This window comes from Carettochelys insculpta, chromosome 9, assembly GCF_033958435.1.
Source record: "Carettochelys insculpta isolate YL-2023 chromosome 9, ASM3395843v1, whole genome shotgun sequence".
NCBI lineage: Eukaryota > Metazoa > Chordata > Testudines > Carettochelyidae > Carettochelys > Carettochelys insculpta.
In genome coordinates, this window is record NC_134145.1 from 65,201,828 (window position 1) to 65,228,663 (window position 26,836).

At 50.3% G+C, this 26,836-nt stretch overlaps 1 protein-coding gene across 2 annotated transcripts in view; it reads left to right on the forward strand.

Annotated features, from left to right (window-relative positions):
- Positions 1–4,108: 4,108 nt before the first annotated feature.
- Positions 4,109–26,836, forward strand: part of DDR2 (discoidin domain receptor tyrosine kinase 2) — a 70,586-nt gene continuing 47,858 nt past the window's right edge. For both annotated transcript variants that reach the window (XM_075002581.1, XM_075002582.1), the window contains exon 1: positions 4,109–4,346. The gene's annotated coding sequence lies outside the window, so the exon portion shown is untranslated. The remainder of the gene's footprint in view (positions 4,347–26,836) is intronic.

The window sequence follows — 26,836 nt, forward strand, 5'->3', positions numbered from 1 at the left end:
AACCACCAGGTGCTTTTGAAGCATGCAAAGCATAGGCCAGAGTCACCCAAATAGATCAGTGTGCACTAAAGAAGCTGCCTGTGTAGAAACATAAGTGCTGTAGGAATTAGACTGGTCTGCTGCATTTTAACCATTTTATACAATGAAGTATAGACACACAAAAATCACTAGCTGGGCCAGGTCTGTTGCTTTAAGCCATATATTATAAGGGTGAGTTTATGCACATAGCTGTGGTTTAAAATCTCTCCCTGGAATATTGGTGAATTTGATTGTGTAAAATGAAATCTATAGTTCTTTGCTAATATATCTGATCAGGAACATGCAAAAGATGCAGTGGGAGCTAGCGAACAGGACCAACAAAGGTGAGTCTCCAAGTGAAGGAGCAGCAGCTACAGGACCTTCTGGTGAGTTTGTGTGTATGCGTGACTGAAGTATGATCAGTTCAGGAGGCACTGCTCAGACTACCATGCTGCTAAGGAAGGCTGAGAGCTGTGTAATGGGGCCTAGGTTATTCATCCTTTTAGGATCCATTAACCAAGAGGCAGAGCTACTGGGCCAGAACAGGGGATTAAACAGCCAGCCTGTAATAGACTAGAGGACCTACTGATCAGGGCAATCTGAGGGAGTTTAGTGAGAGCCACATAGTGTATGTTTTAGAGAACTATCCACACTGTGCAGCAAGCAATCAAGAAAGCTAACAATGTTGGGAATCATTAAGAAAATATCATTGGCTCTATATAAAGCCATGGTATGTCCGCTTACTGGATGCAGATCTAGTTGTCCTATCTCAACAAAGATATATGGGATTTGGAAAAGGTACAGAGAAGAGCAACAATGCTTAAGGATGGAACAGATTCCATATAAGGAGAGGTTAGAGATGGGGACTGTTCAGTTTGGAAGAGAGATGACAAGGGGAAGATGAGTGAGGGCCATAAAGTCATGATGGGTGCAGAGAAAGTAAATGTTGTTTAGTCCTCTCAACGCAAGAACTTGCAGTCACCAAATGAAATTAATATGGCAACTGTTTTAAAACAAACAAAAGAAATACTTCATGCAATACACACTCAACCTGTGGAACACTTTCCCTGGGAAGTTGTGAAGGTGAAAATTATAAACAGGTTCACAAAGGAACTAGGTAAGTTCATGGAGGACTTGCTTTCAGCCCTGCAATATCAGTCTCTAACCTTGCTATGAGGAGAAGTCCAGAAAAAGCTGTCAGGTTGCTGGTGTCTGTTCTCCAGTTCTTGGCTATGTTAATTTTCTCACTAAGCCTTGCACCGTTGCATATATGGCAGCTAGAACTTCTCCCTCTGCCAGGACAGGAATATACAACAGTCCCAATTAAGTCAAAAATCCTATGGTTATTCCCCCATTACTTACCCCTCCTCTCCTTCCTCTTCTCACAGGGGCCCTAGCTGGAATATACTGGGGGGGGGGGAGGGGGAGAAGTAGACTGGGCCTGGGTTCCTCTCCCCTGCCCCAAAGGTAACTGAAAGGCAAACACCACCTCATACTCTTGCCATTAGGCAGTACTACCCCCAACACTAACTCATTCCCCAGCTTCAACAAAAGGAGATACCTGTGCAGCTCACTGGTATTGACAAACCATGCCCTGCCACCTTTCTGCAGCCACTCTGTGCCCCTGGTGCCTCAGTGTCCTACCCCTGTGGCTGTCTAGTACAGGGGATTAAGGAGGCAAAGTCACAGGCTCACATGTTAGCACAGGGCAGAATGGAAACTGCTGTGCAGGAGGCAGGCTGAGATTTCTAGGCCTGGAGATGGTTCCAGGCCCTGTTGTGACTGAGCTGACCACCTAACACAGGCCAAAGAGCCTCCACCAGAGATCCCCACCTCTGATCTGCCTTAGGCACTTCCCTGGTCCATACCACCCCCACTGCACTGCACCGCAGGGCAGGCTGGCAGTGCAGGGTGCAGCTGGGAAGGGAGGTGGGAAGTAGAGGCACTAGGGAGAACAATGCAGAGCTTGAGGGCAGTGTGTGGAGCCTCCAGGGGCAATGGGGACACCAATATGCAAGTTTGCCCTGGGTGCCAGAACTGTGCAAGACACTGGTCCCCCAGGAAGCTGGTCAGAGGCAAGGTCTGAGGTAACAGGCTCTGGGGACATGGAGAAGTCAGTGGAGCTATGTCTACACGTGAATGCTACATCGAAATAGCTTATTTCGAGGTAGCGACATCGACATAAGCTATTTCGATGAATAACGTCTACACGTCCTCCAGGGCTGGTGCTGTCGACGTTCGACGTCGGGCAGCACTACATTGAAGTAGGCGCTGCAGGGGAGCATCTACACACCAAAGCGGCCCACATCGAAATAAGGGTGCCAGGAACAGCTGCAGACAGGGTCACAGGATGGACTCAACAGCAAGCTGCTCCCTTAAAGGGCCCCTCCCAGATACACTTGCACTGAACAGCACAAGATCCACAGAGCCGACAACTGGTTGCAGAGCCTGTGCATGCAGCATGGATCCCCAGCTGCCGCAGCAGCAGCCAGAAGCCCTGGGCTAAGGGCTGCTGCACACGGTGATCATAGAGCCCCGCAGGGGCTGGAGAGAGCATCTCTCAACCCCTCAGCTGATGGCCGCCATGGCGGACCCTGCTATTTCGATGTTGCAGGACACGGATCGGCTACATGTGCCCTACTTCGACGTTCAACTTCAAAGTAGGGCGCTATTCCCATCTCCTCATGAGGATAGCGACTTTGACGTCTCGCTGCCTTATGTCGATTTCAACTTCGAAATAGCGCTTGCCATGTGTAGACATGGCGGGCGCTATTTCAAAGTTGGCGCGGCTACTTCGAAGTAGCCGGCACGTGTAGACACAGCTTGGATGTGATATACCTTGACTTCAGCAAAGCTTTTGATAGTCTCCTACAACATTCTTGCGCATAAGTTAAGGAAGTATGAATTGTATCCATGGACTAGAAGATGGATAGAAAGCTGGCTTGACCATCAGGCCCCATGAGTAGTGGTCAATGGGTCAGTAGCTGGAAGCTGGTTGGTTTAAAGCAGAGTGCCCTGTATTGTTCAACATCTCTACTAATGAACTGGATGAGGGACTGGACTGCACCATCAGCAAGTTGCAGATGACATCAAGCTAGGGTGAAAGGTAGATAGGATTCAGAGTGACCTAGATAAATTGGAGGACTGGGCCAAAAGAAATCTGAGGTGGCTCAACAAGGAGAAGGGTAGAGTCCGGCACTTGGAATGGAAGAATCCCAGGTATTATTAGAGGCTGCGAACTGACTAGCTAAGCAGCAGTACAGCAGAAAGGGACTTGGGGGTTATGGTTAGTGAAAGGCTGGATATGAGTCAGTGGGCCCGTGTTGCCAAGAAGGCTAATGATATATTGGGGTGCATTTGGAGAAGCATTTCCAGCAGATGTAGAGAAATTATTATTCCCCCCTGCTCAGCGCTGGTGAGGCCACATGTGGAGTATAGTGTCCAGTTTTGGGCCCCCCAGTACAAAAAGGATGTGGATTTGCTGGAGCAGGTTCAGCAGAGGGCAATGAAAATGATTAAGGGGCTGGAGCACAAGACCTATGAGGAGAGGCTGAGGGATTTGGGCTTACTTAGATTACAGAAGAAAACACTGAGGGGCCATTTGATAGCAGCTTTCAACTTCCTGAAGGGGGCTCCAAAGAGGATGGGGAGAGGCTGTTCTCAGGGGTGACAGAGGGCAGAACAAGGAGCAACGCTCTGACGTTACAGAGAGAGGTGTAGGTTGGATGTTAGGGAAAAGCTGTTTCCCCAGGAGGGCGGTGAGGCACTGGAATGCCTAACCCAGAGAGGTGGTGGAATCTGCATCCCTGGAGGTTTTTAAGTCCCGGCTGGGATCACCTAGCTGGGGTTGATCCCGTTTGAAGCAGGGCCAGGACTCCACGAACCCCTCCCGGTCACTCAGGGTTGGGGGGCTGCCAGCTATGTCCCAGCCCTCCGGCACTGCTGGCGGGCAGGTGGGCTTGCCCAGCCGTTCTGCAGGGCAGCGGAGCTTGGACGGGCGCCGCAGGCAGAGGGTACCCCGGGAAGCTCCCCCGGAGCACGCAGCAGGCCAGGCAGCGGCGGCCAGCACTGGGTGCAGCCCACGGCGCGGGGCCCCGGTTCTCTCCCTGGCGCCGGAGCATGCAGGGAGCCGGGGCGGGGGCCCACGCGGCGCCGCTGGCCCGAGCGAGCCCCGCGGCAGGGCCCGGCCCGGCCCGGCTGTGATTGGAGCCCGGCTCCCCCGGCCCCTAATTGAAGCCAAATGTGCCGGCGTGGGATTGTGGGAGGTTGGCCGCGGCCCAGCGCCGCGCAGCGCCTTGCATCAGCCGAGCAGCCGGGGCCGCGAGCCGGTAGGTGCCGGGCGGGGGGCGCCGGGCCGGGCTACGAGCCGAGAGACGGGAGCCTCCCCTGGGGCCCCGCCCCGCCCCGCCCGCCGGGACTCCCGGTCTGCAGCGGGCGGTCGCGGGGGCGGCGGGGCAGCGCCGAGTCCCGGGCGGGGGAAGCGGCCCTGCCGCGGGCTGCTGAGCTGAGCCGAGCCGAGCCGGGCCGGGCCGGGCCCAGCGCAGCGCCGGGTAGCGGGCGGGGGCAGCCCAGCGCCCCCAGACGGCGGCCAGGGCGGACTACAGCTCCCGGCATGCCTCGGGCGAGCCGCCGGCCGGGCCCCGCGGTGCGCGCCGCGCTGCTGCCTGGGGCTGGTAGTCCCCGCGGGGTCCTGCGGGCGCTGAGCCCGGGAGAGTCCGGCCCGTCCGGAGACGAGCCTCGAGGCCGGCGGCCCGGGAGCGCAGCGCCTGCCCTGGGCCCCAGGAGAAGCCCTCAGGCCGCTGGGCGCCACCCAGCGCAGCTCCTGCCCTGCACCCCGCTTCGGCCGGGGGCAGAGACGCCGGGCTCTTGCTAAGCAGACGCGCCCGCCTGCAAAGGCGCGGGGCGCGCTCCAAGGGGTGCCCGGGAGCCGGGCGCGGGGCGGGGCGCGCTCCAGGGGGTGCCCGGGAGCCGGGCGCGGGGCGGGGCGCGCTCCCCGGGGTGCATTTGCACCCTGTCCCGTTCTCCAGGCCGCCTGCCATTGGCCTGCCTCTTGGGGGGTGTCTCACTGGAGCTGTGGGACCTGGACCTTGCCAGGCTTGCAGGAGAGGTCTCCTGCCTAGGGCCTTCCCTTTCCTGGTGAGCTACGCAGGCCTGTGCTCGGGCTCCTGCCCAGGCCCCAGAGAGACAAGGTGGTGTAGGGATCCAGCTACCGTACTGCTGACCCCATGTGCACGACTTGCCAGCAGCACCCCTCAGTCTCTGAGCCTCTGTCATAGTGGAGTGGCTGCACCTCTGCCCCTTCTTGCCTCTCTGAGTGCAACCCGTGAGGGGTCAGGGCCTGTGTCTTCTCCTGTTCTGGGGGGGGATCGCTTGGTTCTCCCACGTCTAGACCTGGCATGGCACTATGGGTACCTGTGTATCACCAGTGAGAACCCAGCAGGTCCTTCTGAGATCAACACCTGCAGCTCTTCCTTCAGGAGCCTTTGACCAGTGCAGAGAACAATGACCAGACAATCAACTTAATCCAATGGGTTGTTTGTTTTAGCAGCAGGAACAAAGTATGTAGAGAGAGGTTTTAAAGCAGTGCACTGAAAGCTCTTCTGTCCTGCGACAGAGACCTGCCACTGCAGATACCCTGGGCAGGTCTCATTTCCTTGGAGAAACTACTCCGGTCTTAAGAGTCCCTTTGTAATGCTTCTCTATGCCTTTCGATTTATCTGGTTCTCAGTCCTTGCTGGTCCTGGCATTGTCTCTCTCAAAGGCTTGATTGAGTCATTTATGGCTATTTCTTTTCTTTCTGTTTGTTTTCCTTACATGTCCCCCTAAACAAACCAGGATATTTATATTGCAAACATCCTGATAACCACATCATACAGCATTCCTAAACTATTGCCATGCAGCTCCAATTCCATCACATCCTGTACGGTCCAAAATCTCTCTTCTAGGCAGGTACTTATAGATGGTGTTCAAGTCACCCCTTACTCTCATCTTTCACAAACTAAATAGATGCAAGTGGGCTCGTCAAAGCAGCCCCAAGATAGATACTTTTTCCAGGATGTTGGCATTTAACTCCATGAACCTCCTTTGACAGTCCCACTTCTGTCTCTCACAGTCCAGAAGGTTCTCTGAATCTCAAGTTACTCTTTTCCAAACCATCTGCAGTTTTATAAATTTTGAGATCAGAAGGAACAATTGTGATCATGTAGTCTGACCTCCTGTATAATGCAGGCCAGAGACCTGCCCAAAATAATTCCTACAGGAGACCCTAGGAAACATCCAAACTTTATTTAGAAATGGTCAGTGACCAAGAAGCCACCACAACTGTTGGTAAACTGTTTCAATAGTTTAATAACTCTTAACATTAAACACTTACACCTTGTTTCCAGTCTGAATTTGCTTACATTCAACTTCAGGCCATTGGTTTGCATTCCACCTTTGTCTGCTAGACATCCTTGATGAAGTGCAGACTCAGAGCTGGGCACAGTGTTAGTGTGGTCTTACCAATTCTGTACGCAGAAGTAATATCTCCCTCCTCCTACTCTTTAGCTCCCTGTTTATACTTCCAAGAATGGCATTTGCTCTTTAACCTCAGCATGGCACTAGGCTCTCATGGTCAGTTTGTTATGCACTAGAGTGTTTGCTCTCTGGGATGCAGCTCCATCCTGTAAGTGTGAACTGCATTCTTTGTTTCTGGATGGCTAGCCTGCCATCTGGCTATGTGAAATGGCCTGAGCTTTTATAGTACTCTTCATTTACCATCCAAATAACTTTGTATTAGTAACCTGTCCCACTTGCATTTGCCAACCCACTTCTCTTTGTGTCAGCTGCAAAGCTTATCAGCAATGATTAACATTCTTCTAGCTTGTTGACTAAAAGCCAGTCCCCTTAGCTTCCCACTAGAACAACCCCCCCCCCCGCCCCATTCAGTGACTTCCCCATTAACAATAGGTTGGGATCTGTCAGCCAGTTTTAAGCCATTTAATATGCATCATACTGATCTTGTGTAGTGCTAATTTTCTAATCAGAAAGTTGTACATTATTAAGCCAAATGCATCCAAGTGTATTACCTCAATATATCGGAGGGGTAGCCGTGTTAGTCTGGATCTGTAACAGCAACGAAGGGTCCTGTGGCACCTTATAGACTAACAGAAAAGTTTTGAGTATGAGCTTTCATGAGCACAGACTCACTTCTTCAGATGCTGGTCTTGGAAATCTGCAGGGCCAGGTATAAATAAGCCAGAGCAAGGGTGGGGATAACAAGGTTAGTTCAGTCAGCAAGGGTGAGGCTTACTACCAGCAGTTGATCTGGAGGTGTGAACACTAAGGGAGGGAAATCTGCTTCTGTATTTAGCCAGCCATTCGCAGTCTTTGTTTAAACCTGAGCTGAGGGCGTTGAATTTGTGGATGAATTGTAGCTCAGAAATTTCTCTTTGGAGTCTGGTCCTGAAATTTCTTTGCTGTAGGATAGCTACTTTTAAGTCTGCTACTGTGTGGTCTGGGAGATTGAAGTGCTCTCCTACGGGTTTTTGTATATTGCCATTTCTGATATCTGATTTGTGTGCGTTTATTCTTTTACGTAGAGACTGTCCAGTTTGTCTGATGTGTATAGCAGAGGGGCATTGCTGGCACATGATGGCATAAATTATATTGGTAGATGTGCAGCTGAATGAACCCACGATGGTGTAGCTGATTTGGTTAGGTTCTGTAATGGTGTTGCTGGTGTACGTATGTGGGCAGAGCTGGCAACGAGGTTTGTTGCATGGATGGGTCCCTGAGTTAGAGTGACTATGGTGCGGTGTATAGTTGCTGGTTAGGATTTGCTTCAGGTTGGCAGGTTGTCTGTGGGCAAGGACTGGTCTGCCTCCCAAGGCCTGTGAAAGTGGGGGATCATTGTCCAGGATGGATTGTAAATTCCTGATGATGCACTGTAGAGGTTTTAGCTGAGGACTGTAGGTGATGGCTAGTGGTGTTCTGTTGGTTTCTCTCTTGAGCTTGTCCTGTAGTAAGAGGCTTCGTGGCACACGTCTGGCTCTGTTGATCTGTTTTTTCACTTCCTCAGGTGGGTATTGCAGTTTCAAGAATGCTTGGTAGAGATCCTGTAGGTGTTTGTCTCTGTCGGAGGGGTTGGAGCAAATGCGGTTATATCTTAGTGCTTGGCTGTAGACAATGGATCGTGTGGTGTGTCTGGGATGGAAGCTGGAGGCATGAAGGTAGGCAGAGCAGTCAGTGGGTTTACGGTACAGGGTGGTATTGATGTGGCCATCGTGTATTAGTACTGTGGTGTCCAGGCAGTGGATCTCCTGTCTGGACTGTTCCAGGCTGAGGTTGATGTTGGCGTGAAAGTTGTTGAAGTCCCGGTGGAATTCCTCCAGAGTCTCCTTCCCATGGGTCCAGATGATGGAGAAGTCATCAATGTAGCGTAAGTAGAGACGGGGTGTTAGTGGATGAGAGCTAAGAAAGCGCTGTTCCAGGTCAGCCATGAAAATATTGGCATATTGAGGGGCCATGCGGGTACCCATAGCTGTGCTGCTGATTTGAAGGTATATATCATCGCCAAATCTGAAATAGTTGTGTGTGAGGATAAAGTTACAGAGCTCAGCCATCAGATGTGCTGTAGCATCATCAGGGATACTGTTCCGGACAGCATTTATACCATCTTTGTGTGGGATGTGGGTATAGAGAGCCTCTACATCCATGGTGGCTAGGATAGCGTTTTCTGGTAGGTCATCAATGTATTGCAGTTTTCTCAGGAAGTCAGTGGTGTCTCGGAGATAGCTGGGAGTGCTGGTGGCATAGGGTCTGAGAAGAGAGTCCACATAACCAGACAGTCCTTCAGTGAGAGTGCCAATGCCTGAGATGATGGGGCATCCAGCATTTCCAGGTTTGTGGATCTTGGGTAGTAGGTAGAATAGCCCTGGACGGGGCTCTAGTGGTGTGTTGGTATAAATCTGTTCTTGTGCTTGTGTAGGGAGTGTCCTGAGCAGATGGTGTAGTTTAGTGTATTCCTCGGTGGGATCTGAGGAAAGTAGCCTGTAAAATTTGGTATTGGAGACCTAACCAGATCAGCCACACCATCATGGGTTCATCATGTGCCAGCAATGCCCCTCTGCTATATACATCAGACAAACTGGACAGTCTCTACATAAAAGAATAAACGCACACAAATCAGATATCAGAAATGGCAATATACAAAAACCCATAGGAGAGCACTTCAATCTCCCAGGCCACACAGTAGCAGACTTAAAAGTAGCTATCCTACAGCAAAGAAATTTCAGGACCAGACTCCAAAGAGAAATTTCTGAGCTACAATTCATCCGCAAATTCGATGCCCTCAGCTCAGTTTTAAACAAAGACTGCGAATGGCTGGCTAAATACAGAAGCAGCTTCCCCTCCCTTGGTGTTCACACCTCCAGATCAACTGCTGGTAGCAAGCCTCACCCTTGCTGACTGAGCTAACTTTGTTATCCCCACCCTTGCTCTGGCTTATTTATACCTGGCCCTGCAGATTTCCAAGACCAGCACCTGAAGAAGTGAGTCTGTGCTCACGAAAGCTCATGCTCAAAGCTTTTCTGTTAGTCTATAAGGTGCCACAGGACCCTTCGTTGCTGCTACCTCAATATAGTTAATTTGACAAAACAGCCTTGTAATCTTGTCAGAGGAACTTTGTATTATTGTTCTTTGAGGAGTCCCATTTTCAATGAATTCATGTTAATTGGTATCACTCATGTTTGTGACCTGCCCCTCTTTACTGATAGAGTTCTGGTGTCTTGTCCAGGATCTTGGCCCAGCTAACCAACCTACAATTATTGGGTTATACTTGACTGCTTTTTGTTTTGATAGTGTACAGACTAGCACGGCTTCCTCTTTGTTATTATTGGGTTGTACTGTTTATCTGTTTTAAATACTGGAACAACAATGGGGTTTGGGTGGACCTAGGGCTGGGGAAGGCAAGACCCCCGCAGCATTCCTTCTCTCTGCTGCCTGCAGCACCCCCATTGGAGCCAAGGCCCTTCACTGTAGGGTCAGGCCCCTGGCCTTTCCCCGAGGTGGGTGGCACATGTCCCCAGCCCTGGAGGACAGGGAGGGAAGGCAGGTGGGCAGCGCACAGCCCCAGTCTCCCTAGCCACAGAGCATGGGGAGGTCAGGTAGACTGGAAGGAGCTGCAGTGAAGCAGGGTAGGGTCTGGGTGTGGAGTGTGGCAGGGCCACGCCTGATAGTCTGGCTTTTCCCAGCCTTGGGGACCTACTGCCCATGGGCACAACATTCATGTTCTTCAGTCTGCACACACTTCCTAATAGGTGCATGAAAAACTGGGGAACTCCTTAGACAACTTCATAAAACTCTTGCATGGCAGACTGGGGTCTTTGTAACAGATCTGCTCTGGTTCAAACAGGAGTTGCGTGGGACTCTTCCAATGTACTTTTCCAGTCTGTGCTCTGCAGATCAGACAGGTTATCACAATGGTCTGTCTGTCGCATTAAAATCTGTGGCTTCACGAACTTATCCCAACCTGCTGATTTTATCTCGAGTAAGTGCAGTTTAACGTCTAATCCAGAAAAGGTCTTTCATCCTGATTATCTGACATTGGAACAAATACCAAGGGAAATATTTATTGAAGACTTGGCGTTTATTGATGGCTTTTTTTAATCACAACTGACAACGTTTTCACCTCCACTATACTGTGCCTCTGGTACCATTTTTCAGGTTCCTTTTATCCTGATGCGTTTAGCAAATTACTTATTGTCATAAAGTCTGTGTGATGTTAATAGTTCGTTCATTCCATTATCTTCTCTTATCAGTTATCTGCATTTCTTAAGGAACAGTGATTTCTTATTGTTATTGGTGGTTTCCTGTCCTATCCTAACCAAACTAGTTTTCCAGTTGAACTAGCTGGCTGTTTGGTTTTTTTTTTGTCTGAGTGATTGCAGATTTTGAGGCACTTAGTAAAATGCTCTTAAGTAACTCCCAGTCTGTGTTTACACATTGCTGTTTACATTTTTGCCCACAATCATTTTTATTCATATTTTATTTTTAACTTTGGGAAATTGAACCATTTAAGCTTTCAGATACATACATGAGTACTACTCTGTTTGTGCACAATGCATGTAATTAGGTCATAGCAATTTGCTCAGGCATCTATTCATTTTTCATTCATTCATTAATAGTAGTATTTATTGTCTGAATATACAGCTGTGATTTAAAGGGCCTCAAATGTTCTTCCTAACTAGAGTGTCATAGTGAAGTTTAACATTCCACTCTTCCATTCCAAATCCAGAAGAGATGACTGTATTTCTGTAAGATCTGCTGTAGGAATAACATCCCACACTTGCCAATAGCAGCAGGGAAAGCACAGCAAGGTGACAGCAGCCTTAACTGGGGGTCAGTTTGGAGAGAGTGTGGAGCTGCTCCCCACATTTCCTGGTGGGAAGTGACGGAAAGCAAGCTGGGGTCGCCTTGCTCTGCTTCCCCAATGCTGCGGTGAGTGTGGGGAAGGACAGGGGCTTAGACCCCTGCTGCGGGTGTTGGTCCCCTGGGGGTGTTGCAGGAGGCCGAGCTCTTGACCGCACTATTGCCTGTTCTCTGCCATGGCCTGTGCAGCTATTCAGTTACTGTCCGTGGAGATGAGGAGAGAGATGTGACTGCCCCTGGCTCAAGATGAGGGCTGTGAGGTGCAGTCCTCAGCAGATGTGGACCGGACCCCACAGCTCCTGGGGCCCTGCTCAGCATGGTCCCCGCACAGTACTAGGGGATGGCTTTCTGGTGCTTGTAGCATGCTACCCAACTTGGTGGTGCTTGTGCGAGCGAACGCCTGCCCTTGGCATGACTGTTTCCATTCCGAGCGTGCCTCTGTGAAGCCCAGACAGCGGCCACTGTCCAGGGTTTGGTTGTGTGTCCGGGACTGTTTGACAAGCCTCGATGTCCAGTGTTTTGATCTGTGGAAGAGGTGAACCCTAAGTGCAGGGAAGGAGGCAGCAGAGCTGCTTTTGCTACCCCTGGGGCCGGGCTGCCTGTGAAGCCTGCAGCAGCCTGTGGCCCTGCGCTGCCTGCAAGTGGCAGGGAAGGCGGCCTCAGCCCTGCTGTGATGGCTCTGTGACCAGTGGGGCCTCGGGACTAGAGGCAGAGCAGGGGCTAGCAGCCAGTGGAAAGGTGGTGACCCTGAGCAGCATTGGCTGTCTCGGCATGTTGGACCCAGCCGCCCAACCGTCCGGTCCCCTCCTTGTAGTACCTTCCTCTCTGCAGTGGCTAGGGCTGGCTGCAGGTCCCCATCCCTGCCCAGCTTTCCAGGCCTGTGGGAAGGGCATTCGTCCTCCTCTGTCCTGAGGGCCACCAGCTGCGGCCTGTGGGCTGGTGGTGGGGAAGTGGACGTTGCCCTCTGGCTCCCCACCCCCCTCTGGCTGGTGTTGGGCAGCCCTCGGGAGCAGGACATGCCAGAGGCACTGTGCTGCCCTTTCAGGGGGGTGGGTAGGCAGGAGACAGATTGGGGGGGCATGGGGGTGTGAGGTGCTGGATTGGAGAACAGCTGAGAAAGGAAGGGGAATCTGCGGAGAGGCGAGTGAGCGCGGGGAGTGCGTACAGGACGTGAGAGGTGGGGAGCTGGGAGGGAGGCTGGGAGTGGGACAGATGCCCGACCCCGTGGGGGGAGGGATGAAGTGCCCATAGTGGTGAGCAGGGAGCCCACACTGGTGGGTATGCAAGGCTGCATTTTGCCCCGACATGACCCCACACGCTGAGGCTGGTGGCTTCTCAACAAGTCAGCCCATTGGAAAAAGCAAAAAGTTGTTTTGAAGTCTTGTGATGCGGAGGGCCTGAGTCATGACTGGGGAATGCCGGGGGTGTGACCCAGCACGACCCAGCTCTCAGGGCAGGCAAGCCTGCTGCTGCACATGTGGCTTTTGTGTGTGCCTGGAGCCCCTTTCTGAACAGGCAAGGCCGGCCTTCTAACCGGCCACAGGCCTGGGGGCTTAGTCAGAACAAACCAGCAGAGACGTGATTCCCTGGGGTAATGAGTAGTTTTGGTGACTGTTGCCATAGCAAATGCAATCTTGCATGTATTTATCCTGACAGCGCCCCAGTTTACAGATGGGGCAACCCTTTTGCCAGCCAGTGTCAGCAGCACCAGGACTTTCTGGGTTCAGTAACTAGGAGTTCCTTTTAACACTTGCAAAACAGAACCAGCACTAACTCCCACCCAGAAATCTGGGGAACCTGCCCCCCTTGGGCATCACTGAGAGGTGACCCCTTCCCCTGTTGCACGCACCGAGTCTGTGCTGAACAAGAGACCTTTTATTTGAAAGGGAGAGGGACCTCAGCATTAAGGTGGGCAAACGCTGCTATGACAGTCAACAGGCTGCAAACTGAGCAAACAGCCACTCCACAGTATCTTGTGCAGTGTCTGTGGCCTCAGCTTCCTACATTGAGATGTGAAAGTCCAATGGGCAAATGGCCCTTTAACACACCACTCCCCTGTCCTGCCCCTGTCCAACGTCAATGAGGTCCCAGCTTCAGGGGTGTGTTTCCCTCCTATCCCTGCAGAGTGGTTGAGTAATCCACCTTAGCCGCTGCTGCTGCCTGCTCTCTCTGGCTGCGTCTGCACGACCAGATAAATACACTTTTATTAAATTCAGTTTTATAGCTCTGGGTTTTATCAATTCCATTTTGAGTATCCTTAATTCCCACGAGGCCACACGAAGTCGAGTTACTGCTGCCACGCTAGAGTGGCCAAACATTGACTGTTGGAGCAGTGCATCGTGGGAACCTATCCCACAGTTCCTTAAGCCCCGCATTCTACACCCTCCCCGCAGGCCTGGCGGCACCCTTACTGCTGGCAGCACTCACCCTGCCGCCTGGTTCCCTGGTCCCTGCATTTTGGGGGAGCCAGGAAATTGACCAGCACTGCTGTGCCTGGCTAATGGGAGCTGGGAGCCAGGTGCTGCACCGGTCAGTTTCCTGGCTGCCGCAAGCGGCAGGGAGCTGGGAGCCAGATGGAGCCACATCACTCAGCCTGTGGAGGCTGACGAATTAGTTTCAAAGACATGGCACTTCCACACCAGCCTTCATTCGAACTGTTAAATTCAAACTTGATCTGACTCCCACCCGATATTGGTGCTCCCTGAATCGAGCTGATGGTATTTGCGGTGAAGACAGGCACTTGGTACAATCAAGCTAACCTCCTTAAATTCACATTTGCCATAGTGTGGATGTAGCGCCTATTGCCTCCATCTCTAGCGCTCTTACTGTGTTCAGAGGTGGTCCTGCTTCCCAGAGCACTGTGTGATTTCACCAGGTTGTGAGGAGCCTCTGAACAATGTGCTCCCTCCAGTGTGTCTATCTTCACCACTCTCCCCACACCTGGGCAGCCCCCTGAACCTGCTCCTCAGTGATTTGTGCTGTAGCCAGTGCTGAGCAGAGCAAAGGGCTCTTAGCTGAGTCTGATTCACTCTGCCCTGCAGGGGTAGAAGGTACGGCTCTTTAACCAAGTCTGTACAGTCACGTAAGAACGTGCAGCTGGCTTGGTCTGTCTCCCCGATGGTTCGGTTTTGCTTGCATGTGGTGTCCCCTCCCCTGCTCTTTGGGGACAGTTCAAGGTAGGGAGAGTCCTGCAACTAGGGTGTAACTACAGTTCTGCTGCCCTTTACTCCCACATTAAGGATAACAATGCGTTGTTTCTCCGGCATGTAAGACTAAGGTGAATTTTTTAATCCAAAGCAACCAAAATAAATTGTTTTGGCAAAGCAGCCATGGTGGCTACCAATCTCCTAGGCCAAATAAGCGTGTCAGTGCCCATAGAGTCTGCTTCTGAAGTCTTCCCCCGTTCGTCACGCGTGGCTGGGGAGATCATTTAGACCCTGTGCATGTGGGAAACAGGAAATGTGGCCTGGACTGTGTGAAGGAGGAGAGAATCAAGGGCAAGTCTTCCAAGCTCCAGTGAGGGCTCTAGCTCCTGGGCCTTCCATGCCCTCTCCTGTGTGCTCATCAGCCCCGCTGTGCAGTGAGAGGGAGTGAAGCCTGCTAGGCCCGGGAACAGCAGCCCAGGGACAGATGCCCTTCCCAAGCTAGCACAATGATTTGGAGGACTCCTGACCCAACAGTTGCTGTTGCCTGGGGAATACTTGGGTGCGTCCGCTCAAATCCTGCCAGGTGGGAGGGTGGGTGACAGGCACATGGAGTGAGAAGGACATTGGCCAACTGCACCAGGCTTCTACTGGCTGTGTGTACAGGGGTGTGCTGGCAGCTGGTGCCCCGGTACCTCTCCCAGGTGGAACTCAGCAGCTGTCTGAGTGCACAGCTCCAACAATGGAGGACACAGAGCGAAGGCGCATGCAGAACCTCACTGATTCTTTACAGCTTGTGCAAGACGGCTGAATGCTGTTGCTGGCTGGCACTCAGGCTGTCGGGCAATGTGCTTTGCCCAGCTGAGGATGTTTGCTCTGTGCCTGCGCCTTGCTGCCAAAGGGGGAGTAGCTGAAGGGCAGAAGGCAGCAGTTTATGCTTGTGCTTGGCACGAGTAGAGGTTGATGTGGCACCTGAGAATTCTCCGTCCCCTTGTTTGGATTTTCTAGCGCTCCTGCGCGTGCTGGGTCAGGCCCAACAAGACCAGCTCATGCTCACTCTGCTGATGTGGCTGGGGTCTGAGCTGGTTAACTCAGAGAGTGAGCATCTGATGAGTTCCACTGTTCCTGCAGAGGTGGGGCTTGGGTGGGGAAGCAACATGCTGTTTCTAGGCTCCAGGGTTTGCAGCAATCTGAGCAGATGTGGAGGTGTCTGCTGTGTGCCAGCCTTGGCTGCCAGGTGTACAAAGGAGCAGTATGGGTAGGCAGCAGCCAGACATTGAGACCCAATGGGGTCCAGTAGCTCCAGGTCTTGGTATCTCCCACATGCCACGGGGTTCCCCTGCACCACCAGGTCAGAGTATGAATGCAGCCTTGCAGACTTTCCCTGCGCCTGCAGAATCCTGCAGTCCTTCTGACCCCGGAAATGTGGCTATGCCAGAGCTAGTACGTACACAGCTGTGTAAGCCATGGGACAGTGTTGTCAGAGCAGCTTGTCCCTGGCAGAGCTCTGCAGGCTGCCGTGGAAGCTGGTGAAGTAGGTCAAATGGTGTGGCTTCAAGTCTTTGGGATAACCTGGAGCAGTGAGCCTGCCCCTTGTTGTGAGGCTCCTCTGGCAATCATTGGTCTGCAAATTGGAACACAGTTTGTTGTTTTGATAAAAATCGATGACTTTACATAATTTTGCTATGCTGATTTTAAAAAATGGCATCCATTTTGCTCTGTCATGTAAAGATTTTTCACAAAAAGAAAAAAATGGACATTTTCATGCTTTTTATTCCACCTTATGCATTAAAATCTTGATCATTTTAGAAGGTCTGTAAGTCCTTGTTTAAAGAGCAAAGGAACAAAGTGTGAAATTTAACAACTGAGTAATTTTAAATGACTAGATGCGACTGAATCAATGCTTTTTTGACACCTTTTTATGCATTTCAGCATCAGTCTCTCTCCTCAGGGACCAGCAGTAATCAGCCATCAAGCTGACATCCTAGCGTCCTTGATATCTCTTTTCCATTGTCTTGATATCCTGATGAAATCTCTGCCCTTACTCTTCACTGACACTTCCAAAATTTTCAGGAGAATAATCCAGATGGGAGTGCAAAACGTGAACTTTCAAGTTCATGTTGCATCCAAGTCTTTCAAATTTGTTTAGCACATTGCCAACAATGTTTTTATAATCAGGATCTTTGTTAGTCCCTAAGAAGTTTAGTGTGACATCATTTCTGCAGGCCACCGAAATGTCTTTCTCTGTGTCATTCATAGTTTCTTCAAAGTTAGTGACAAGAATGAGTTTCCTGACCTGAGAATCTACAAAGACGCCCTCCTTAGCTTTTTGGTAATGCAAAGCTGGGCACTTGCGGCAAGTGTACTTGAAACAGTCACTGTTCTTGCTTAATACTTTCACAAATTAATTTATCAAACCTAGCCTGACGTGGAGTGGAGGTAGTAGTATCTTGTTGGGCTCAATCAGTTTTTCTTGAATTATATTCTTGGAGCTGGGAGTCGGACTCTCCCTTGGTGGCCACTGTTTCCTTATCCAATGAGGATCTCTTGCTCTGCTATCCCATTCACATAAAAAAGCACGTCATTTTTGACCAGGAAGCATACATAGCACCTTCAGCTCTCCACATACAGTCCATTCATGCTCTGGATAACACACCTTTTCAAGCGGAAGCTCAGGGTTTTCATAGGATTCTCATAAGTGAACAGAATGGGCAGTAGGCACAGAGGCATATAGGCGTTGCCATTATGAAGCAGAACACCTTTTAGGCTGGTCTTTGAAAAGTCAGTAAACAGTCTCCAGTCACCTGGTTGGTAAGCTGTCCCCAAGCTTTCTATTAATCCGGCAGTTGCAGCGTACCAACAGACCATCCCTAGAAAAATATGGAACAAACTCTTTCCCACGGTTCCTGTACCAAGCAAAACTTGTCCCAGGGGAATGCAAATTCTTTGCTTGAAGTCTGGATCCCAAAACCTCAGCAGAATCTTTAGGAAGATCCAGATCTCTCACCAAGTCATTCAATTCACTTTGGGTAAAAAGTTGTGGCTCGTTACTGGCATGTTCTGGTCCATACTCAGTATCACCTCCAACATGATCAACATCGGTGTCAGAAGATCACATGAAATTTTCAAGACAATTTGGTGGGTTAGGAAAGGCACATCGGGTCCATATGGTATTGGCAGTATTGCAGAAGAAGTAAGAAGAAATAAGAAATACAGTGCTTATTTCGAATGTTATACCCTTCTACATTACATAAACAGAAATAACAGTCGTCCCTGTGACTCTTGGGCTCATGCCAAACCATTGGAATTCCAGATGCTGCAAACTTCTTTTTTTCTTGACTCCATTTTTTCTCAAAGATCCCACACAAAATCAACACTCTTTGAGAGGCCCAGGACTTGTGTTGATCCCCATGTTTTGTACCAAAGTAGGCGCAACATAAGTTTCTAACAATCTGTTATGTTCTGTCTTTGCTGCTTTGAAACAAAACTGCCACAAATGTGACACAATATGTCGGGATCAGTCAGGCAACCTCGAGATGCCATCTTAGGGGATTACCTAAAAAATGCAGAAAATACAGTCGTAAATATCATTCAAAACATAGAACAATGAAGCCATTCTGTTTTTGTTATGCCTATAATATAATAATTTGGAGATCCTCTTCAACAAAACTAAGCTAGATGGCATTCATTTTGACGAATTCAATCAATTTGAGGTATTTTTGCATGCAAGGTCCTGAAAATAAGTCACTGCATATAGTTTTAAGTTCTTGAAAATAAGTCGCAGATTGTAATGTATAACACATTATAATAGCATTTTTTGAAGAAGTAGGCTTAAGTTTTCAGAAAATCTGTATGTCCTGGGCAAAAATGGATATAATTTTTGAACTCAACACCCCAAAATTAGTTAAGAACAGTTATTTATTCTCAAACAATGGAACCAATGCAGAAGGGGTAATCAACAAAATGAATTCCTCTGCCGCAATGTTACACAGGGAAGGGAGTTTGGATGTTGTGTTGATATTTGTGGTGCTTGTATTTCGTAAGGGCCATCCGGTCCCTTTTAGCAGAGGGTGCGACATTTTTTTGGGGGGTGATTGGGAGCTGCAGGTGGGAGACCTGCCCACATGCGCAGAGAGCGGGTGACCTGACTGGCCTCAGCAGCAGCACTCAGAACTTTATTCAGGATACATCTCTATCTAGAATGAGCCTCTTTCGTTCAGGTAAAAACAATGAGAAGTCCTGTGGCACCTTATAGACTAACGGATTCTTTGGAGCATAAACTTTCATGGGCAAAGACCCACTTCATCAACTGTAAGTGGGTGTTGCAGTGGTGCCTGTGGGAAACCAGAATGATCTAATAATTAGCCCTGCCATGAAGGCTGGGGATAGGAGTAAATAAGGTCAAGGCTGTAATAAGATTTATAAAAAGAACTCAGTAAGCTGTTGTAGGACAGGTCCATATTGGCTGTTGTCCAGGCTGGGCGGGGCGGTGTCCCTGGCCTCTGCTTGCCAGAAGGTGGGAATGGGTGATGGGGGAGGGATCACTTGATGATTCCCTGTTCTGTTCACTCCCTCTGGGGCGCCTGGCACTGGCTGCTGTCAGCAGACAGGACACTGGGCGAGAGGGACCATTGGTCTGATCCCTGTGTGGCCATTCTTGTGACATCTGGAGGTTCCTTCCAGTGCTATGAATCTCTGAGTGCAGGTGGTGCAAGTAAGCGCCCAAGCCTTCTCCTTGTTGGGCACCAAATGGAGCCCTGCCCAGCTGATTCCCATCTAGTGTGTTAGTGGCCCCTGTACGAGGGGAGGTTGGTGGGTCTCAGTTCCAGCTTCTGTGTCTCAAACTCACCAGCTACTTGGCACTAATTAGCAGACTCTGCAGAGAGTCCAAGAACTGCATGGGTCAAGGGGTCTAAACTGCCCATAATCCCTGGTAAAAGTGCCCACTGGTCACAGCTGGGATGTGTGGGCAGGGCAGAGGGTGTTGGGAGTTCAGCCTTCTGCTGCACTGTAGAAAAATAAAGGCCTTAATTCACCAAAGCTGTAATTTATTGCTATATACAAATAAATTGTGAACATGCAAATTAGCTCATTCAGTAATCTGCATACATTGTCATACATGGAGCTGCACAGATGTTGGCAGCTATGCAACGTTTCTTTCATTTCACTGGGTGGCTGCATTGTCATAAAAATGTAAGAATGGCCATACTGGGTCAGACCAAAGGTCCATCCAGCCCAGTAGCCTGTCTGCTGACAGTGGCCAGTGCCAGGTGTCCCGGGCTGAGGGGGGGGCGGGGCACACACCGAAGACAACAATCAAGCGATTTGTCTCCTGCCATCCGTTTCCAGCCTCTGACAATCAGAGGCCAGGAACACCATTCCTACCCTTGGCTAATAGCCTTTTATGGACGTAGCCTCCATGAATTTATCTAGCTCTTTCTTAAATTCTGTTACCATCCTAGCCTTCACAGTCTCCTCTGGTAAGGAGTTCCACAGGTTAACTATGCGCTGAGTGAAGAAGAACTTTCTTTTATTAGTTTTAAACCCGCTACTCATTAATTTCATTTGGTGTCCCCTAGTTCTTGTATTAGGGGCACAAGTAAATAACTTGTCTTTATTCACCCTCTCCACACCTGTCATAATTTTATAGACCTCTATCATGTCCCTCCCCTTAGCCTCCTCTTTTCTAAACTGAAAAGTCACAATCTTTTTAGCCTCTCCTCATATGGGACCTGTTCCAAAGCCCCTAAGCATTCTACTTGCCCTTTTCTGAACTTTTTCCAGTGCTAGGATATCTTCTTTTAGTGAGGAGACCACATCTGTACACAGTACTCAAGATGTGGGCATACCATAGGTTTATATAGGGGCAGAAAGATACTCTTTGTCTTATTTTCTGTCCCTTTTTTAATAATATCTAACATCCTATTTGCTTTTTTGACAGCCTCTGCACACTGCGTGGATGTTTTCAAGGAACTATCCATGATAACTCCAAGGTCTTTTTCCTGATTAGTTGTAGCTAAATTAGCCTCCATCGTATTGTACGTATGATTGGGGTTATTTTTTCCAATGTGAATTACCTTACACTTACCACGTTGAATTTCATTTGCCATTGTTTGGAGAGGTAGGACGCATGTAGTTCTCTGACATGGTCTGCAACCAAAAGAGCGAGAAGAGCCTTCCCCCCCCCCCCCCAAATTTAGTTATGAAATCAACCCTTCAGGAGCAGCAATGCATGTGAATATAAGACCACCCTTAATAAATAACATCAGACCGTGCTTTTTGTCGCCCTGTTTGAAGAACAGCACACAACAATAATTTGTACCAGTTAGAAAGCCTGTTACTTTCACGCCTGGATTGGAGAGCAAAGAGGATGAGGAAAATGCTGCGCCTGGGAACAGGCTCTTAAGCAGGAAGGAGCAATGTTCACATCAACCTTCCACCCCCCACATGTTCCCTGGCTCTGCCCCTCCTAGCTCACAAACCCACCCTCCATCTACATTCTTACCTGCCTCAGCCCCCATATCTGCCCCCCCACCCCCTGGCTTATCCGCGCTCAGCCCCAAGTTTGCACCCCACCCCCAGGATTATCCTGCCTCAGCTGATGATCTCCTCCTGCGTGTGCGCTGCCGCTGGTCCTTCATGGCCTCCGCCACCTCCTCAGCGTGGTTGCGCGGCTCCAGCAGGGGCAGGCTCTGCCACCCTTCATCCCAGCTCTCCTGATCGCTTCCTCCACCTGCAGCACAGGCAGCTCCCTGCCCTGCCGCGTGGCATGAGTGGAACTAAATTTAATTGGTTTAATGGCTGGATCCCTCCCGCTGCCCTGATGGCCATTAAACCAATTAAATTTAGTTCCACTATTTCATCAGCAGCACGGCAGGGAGCCACAAGAGGAGTTGGAGGTGGCAGCTCCTGGAGCCGCAACTGACTCGTTAAAGAGCCGCATGCAGTTCTGGAGCCCCAGTTCTGACAACTGCCCTGAACTAATCTTTCCAGATGCAAGAGTTCTCCAGCTCTTTCTGCTTAGCTGGTTCAAAGTAGCTTTTACCTGCAATCATTTGTTTGTTTTGCATTTGGCTCTGGGTCCTTGCCAAAATTCCCTGTAATTTTTTCCAGCCATGTGTGGATTTTTTCTGTTGATGTGCAGAATAAATTTTATGTGCACCACCAACACAGAACCTCACCATGAGCACTCTGCTAATCAGCTGGGTGGCATTTCATAGAATCATAGAAGAGGTAGGACTGGAAGGGACCTCGAGAGGCCATCCAGTCCAGCCCCCTGCCCTCATGGCAGGACCAAGCACTTTCTAGACCATCCCTGAAAGCCATCTATCTAACCTCTTCTTAAATATCTCCAGTGATGGAGATTCTACCGACTCCCTTGGCAATTCGTTCCAGTGTTTGATCACCCTGATAGTTAGGAACTTTTTCCTTATGTCCAACCTGAACCTCCCCTGCTGCAATTTAAGTCCATTGCCTCTTGTTCTATCCTCAGAGGCAAGGAAGAATAAATTCCCTCCCTCTGCCTTATGACACCCTTTTAGATACCTGAAAACTGCTATCATTTCCCCCCTCAATCTTCTCTTTTCCAAACTAAACAAGCCCAATTCTTTCAGCCTTTCTTCATAGGTCATGTTCTCTAGACCTTTGATCATTTGAATGGCTGCTGAGCTGTTGCACAACTGCACAGTTTGTAGAGAACACCGGGCCTTGCTAAAGACACAAGCAGTGATCTGTAAGTTGAGCACTTGGACGACCATCCAGGGGAGACTCAGGTGCTGTCCTGCTGATGAGCAGACAGCTGGCAGCCTGTGTTCTACTAGTGGTGCACAGCTGCACACAACAATTTTTTCTGCATGTGAATGAAAGTGATTAGAGGGAACCGTGGACACAGGAATTCCCAGCCCAAACCACAGCAAAAGAGGTCCAAAAGTCTGGCGGACTTTGGGCTGAATACCCTGAAGCTGGGGTGGCCATATCTCCCCCGGCCAAATATGGGACATGGGGAATGACCCCTGTCCTGGCCAAAATGTGACAGATGGTCACTCTCTCTCGGGTGCCAGGAACAGGGCTGCCGCCCTGCCAGCAAAGCTTCTGGCTTCCGCTGGCTGTGGGTGGCAGCCCGTGCCACCACACAGGTCCAGCTCCTTGCTGCCCCAGCTGGGGGAAGCCGGACAGCTCCAGCTCCAGCCCCACTGCGGCCTCAGTTCACCCCCTGCAGCTCTGGCTCCAGCCCCTCCAGCTCTGGTGGCCCCACTCCAACCCCGCCAGCCCAGGCTATTTCTCCAACCGCCACAGCCTGCTACACCCCCTGCGGCTCCAGCTCCTCCTGCTCCAGCAGGCCTGTTCAACCCCCACCACTCACGCCCTGGATCCAATCCCAGCCCCACTGGGGGAAGCTGGGCGGCCGCTGAGCCACTGCATCATCTGGCTCTGAGCTCCTGGCTCCCCCAGCCGCAGGAAGCCGGGCAGCAGTGACGGAGGTCCAGCTCCTGGCTCCCCCAGCTGGGGGAAGCTGGTGAACCCCATGAAACACGGGGTAATTAGACCCTTTTGCAAAATAATTCAGGACCCCAGAATGGTGCCCAAAATCCGGGGCTGTCCTGCCAAAAACGGGTCGGACGGTCACCCTATCCAAAGCTGAGACACTTCATCTTATTTGCACTTCTGTCATGTATTAAACTGCGTGAAACGTTTCTTGGCAAGGGGTGGGGAAAGGTATACGGCCAATGTGTGACTTTCAGTCAGCACTTGTGTGGCGTGCACAGAGCTGTTGTGTACAGCGAGTGACGGGGGAGGCACTGTATATGCTCTCCGAGGAAGAAAAGTCAAAGGGTTTCTTAGACAAAGCAGCGCATACTCCCAAATAAGAGTGTGTTTCCCTGCCCCCTGACCTCCATACACACACACACACCCCCAACCAGAAAGTTGCCAGGTCACCTTTAGAAGTGACAAGCTCTGCGATGCCTCCTGGAGTTTGTTTTGATGGCGAGGGCGATCCAGTGGGTATAGTATACTTAGATTTTCCGAAAACCTTTACAAGGCCCTTCACTGAAGCCTCTTAAGCAAAGTGCCCTGGGATCAGAGGGAAGTCCTCTTATGGACTGGTGATGGAATAAAAGAGAGGACACAAGAGGATCTGTACGGAGACCTGTCCTGTTCAACAGATTCATAATTAATCTGGAAAAGGGGATAAACAGGGAGCTGGCAATATTTGCGGATGGTACAAAACTACTCAGGACAATTAAATCCCAGGCAGATTGTGAAGAGCTACCAAAGGATCTCTCAGAACTGTGTGAGTGGACAGCACAGTGGCAGCTTGCAATTTAATGCTGATAAATGCAAACTAATGGATATTGGAAAACATAATCCCAACTACACGTATAAAATGATGACGTCTGAGTGGTCACCATTTGAGAGAGATCTTGCAGTCATTGTGATGATTTTCTGAAAATGTCCAGTCAATGTGCATCCACAGTGTAAAAAGCAAACAATGTTGGGAATAAGTAAGAAAGGGCTAGTGAATAAAACTGAAACTATTGCCTCTGTGTAAACCCATGGTACTCCCTCATCTTGAATGCCACGTGGAGATATGGTCACCTTATCTCAGAAAAGATATCTTGGCATACAAAAACGTTCAGAAGAGGGCAACAAAAACGCTTTAGGGGTATGGAATGGCTGCCATATGACAAGAGATGAAAAAGGTGAGAACTTTCCAGCTTGGAAAAGAGATGGCTAAGGGAGATATAACAGAGGTCTATAAAATCATGACTGGTGTGGAGAATGTACAGAAGGAAGTGTTAGGAGAAGGAGCAAACAACAGAGGAAGGAGAGGTTGCCAAAAGAAAATAATAGTCAATAGGGTTATAACAAATAAAAGGCAGAGTTTTTTTTTACACACACAACACTCAGTCACCTGTGGAACTTCTTGCAAGAGGGTATTGAGCAGGCCAAGGCTATAACAGGGTTCAAAACCAAGTAGATAAGTTGATGTAAGAAAGGTCCATCAATGGCTGTTAGCCAGGACGGGTAAGGAATGGTGTCCCTGGCCTCTGTTTGTCAGAAACTGGGAATGGATGATGGGGGAGGGATCGCCTGATGATTCCCTGTTCTCTTCTGTTCATTCCCTGTGGGGCACTGGCAATTGCTGGCAGAAACCCAGGGTGTCTGTTCATATGTTTTGTAGCTATTCCCTCCTAACGTGGGTGAGATGAAGGGCTAAACTGAAAGCACAAAATACCAAAACTGGGGTAAATAAAAGCCTGTCTCCAGCCATGCTGCTCTTTGTGTGCCTTTTTCTGGAATTTCAGTTCTACAGCATCTGTGTTGGGCTGTGAAGTGTTTATAACTTGGGAACCATTATAGGAAGTGCGGAGATGGGAGAACACTGAGCACGAGCCCATCTCGCCCTGCATGGTCTTGGAGGCTATGTCTGCACTTGTGCAGGTGGGCTGCCCAGCCAGCACAAGTATGAACAGCAGCGCAGGCAGAGAGACACTTTTTAGGAGAGTTGTGTGCCCTGTGTGCCTGAACCCCAGGGTGTTTTCCTGCATGGACACTGTGAACCTAGCAATACCCCCGGCTATGCTGCAACTGTTAGTAGCATAGCTTCCTGCTGGACTGCCTTGCTCCCTCCCAGTGTCCTTCACTGCCAGGTGGAGTGAGATGGGGTGCCTGGACCCAGCTTGCGTGCACAGCTGAAGATGCAGCCAAAGGCAGACTCCATGGTAACCTTCAGCCCAGTGCTGAAGAGCCTTGGGGTGCTGGGGATATGGGCATTGGGTGTTGGGATGAAGCCAAGCACAAGGGTCAGTGTGTGAGCTGCACGCAGTTCTACTGGGAGCCCTCAGTCCCAGCCCTGCACCCCTGCTTATTTTAAACCAGAATCCGGTTCCTGCTCTCCTTCCCCCGAGTGCTGCAGCTGCTCCTCCGTCCCGGCCCACACTGGGCCTTGTCCGTAGTTGTAGACTCTTGCTGCTCTCCTGGCCCTGGTCTCCCCTTCACTCCCATCCAGAGCAGCGCTACTGGTAAAGAGCCAGGTGGCGGGAGGGCTAAATAATGAAATTGTTAATACTGGTTGGTCTGTGTTCTGGGGCCATACATAAACCTGTGGAGCAGTCTGGGCTGGAGATCAAAGAGGATGAGGGGGATGTGTAAGTGTTAGTTCAAAGGAGCCTGTGAAATCTGCAACCCCTAGCCAAGTTCATTTGCCTTGTTTGGACTGGTTTATGCTCTTTTCATCATACACATGAACTGACTGGAGTATTGGCACCACAGTGGGGAGCTGAAGAATGGTAGAGAATAAGGAAGTGGAGATTAAGGTCAGAAGGCGCTATTAGAATGAGTAGTCGGACCTCCTTGTGCTAGGCAAAAGTTCATTTCGACTGCCATGGAGCGAAGCCTTCCAGAAAGGCACCCAGTTTCCATGTGAAGAAATGGAGAATCCCCCACTCCCCGTGGGCATTTGTTCCAGTGGGTGATCACCTTCCCTGTCGGAAGTGTGGCCTTATTCTCCCTTGGGATTGCTCTGGCTTCACCTTCCAGCCATGGGTGTTTCTTTCTTTTCTGCTAGATGCAGAGGCAAGGTGCTGTGCACTGGGCCCCATGGCTCCCCTGCCACTTGTGTAGGAAGGGGTTAAAAAGAAGGAAAGGTATCTAAGGGAGGAAGAGACAGAAGGGAATGGGCAGTTTAGTTTTCAAGTGCAGCTTTCTCTGGGATTTCTTTGCACATGACTAAGGCCTGTGCTGCAAGGGATATTTTCCCAATACGGTGCTAGAACTCCATGATGCCTTGCACAGTAAACTCTGTTATCTGGTGTTCAGACAACTGGAATTCTCGGTTAACTGGCGTTTCTTCCCACCTCAGCCATCCCCTTCTTACTCTGGCAGCCTCTGAGCGTGTGTGTGTCTGGCAGCTTCTCCGCTCTCCTGCTGCATAGAGTGGCTCCCTGAGCGGTTGTACAGCAGCTCCCCCCTGGCAAGGGACTCCTGGCCCAGGGTCTGCTGCAGGCAGTGGCTCCCTGTACAGTCTCAGCTCCCAGAGTGGTCACACCAGCTCCCCACATGGTTGTGGCGTCCTGAGCAGCGGTGCAGCCACCGCCCTCAGAGCAACTCCCCACCCAGTGCCCACCACCCAAAGTGCAGCGCAGCCAGGCCCAGGTCCTGAAAGTGGCTCCCTGCCATCCCCAAAAACAAGGTAACAAGGCAGTGGTTGAGCGGGAGCCGGCGTTTGCAGGGTGCAGGAGCTGAGTTTCATTATCTGGCATATT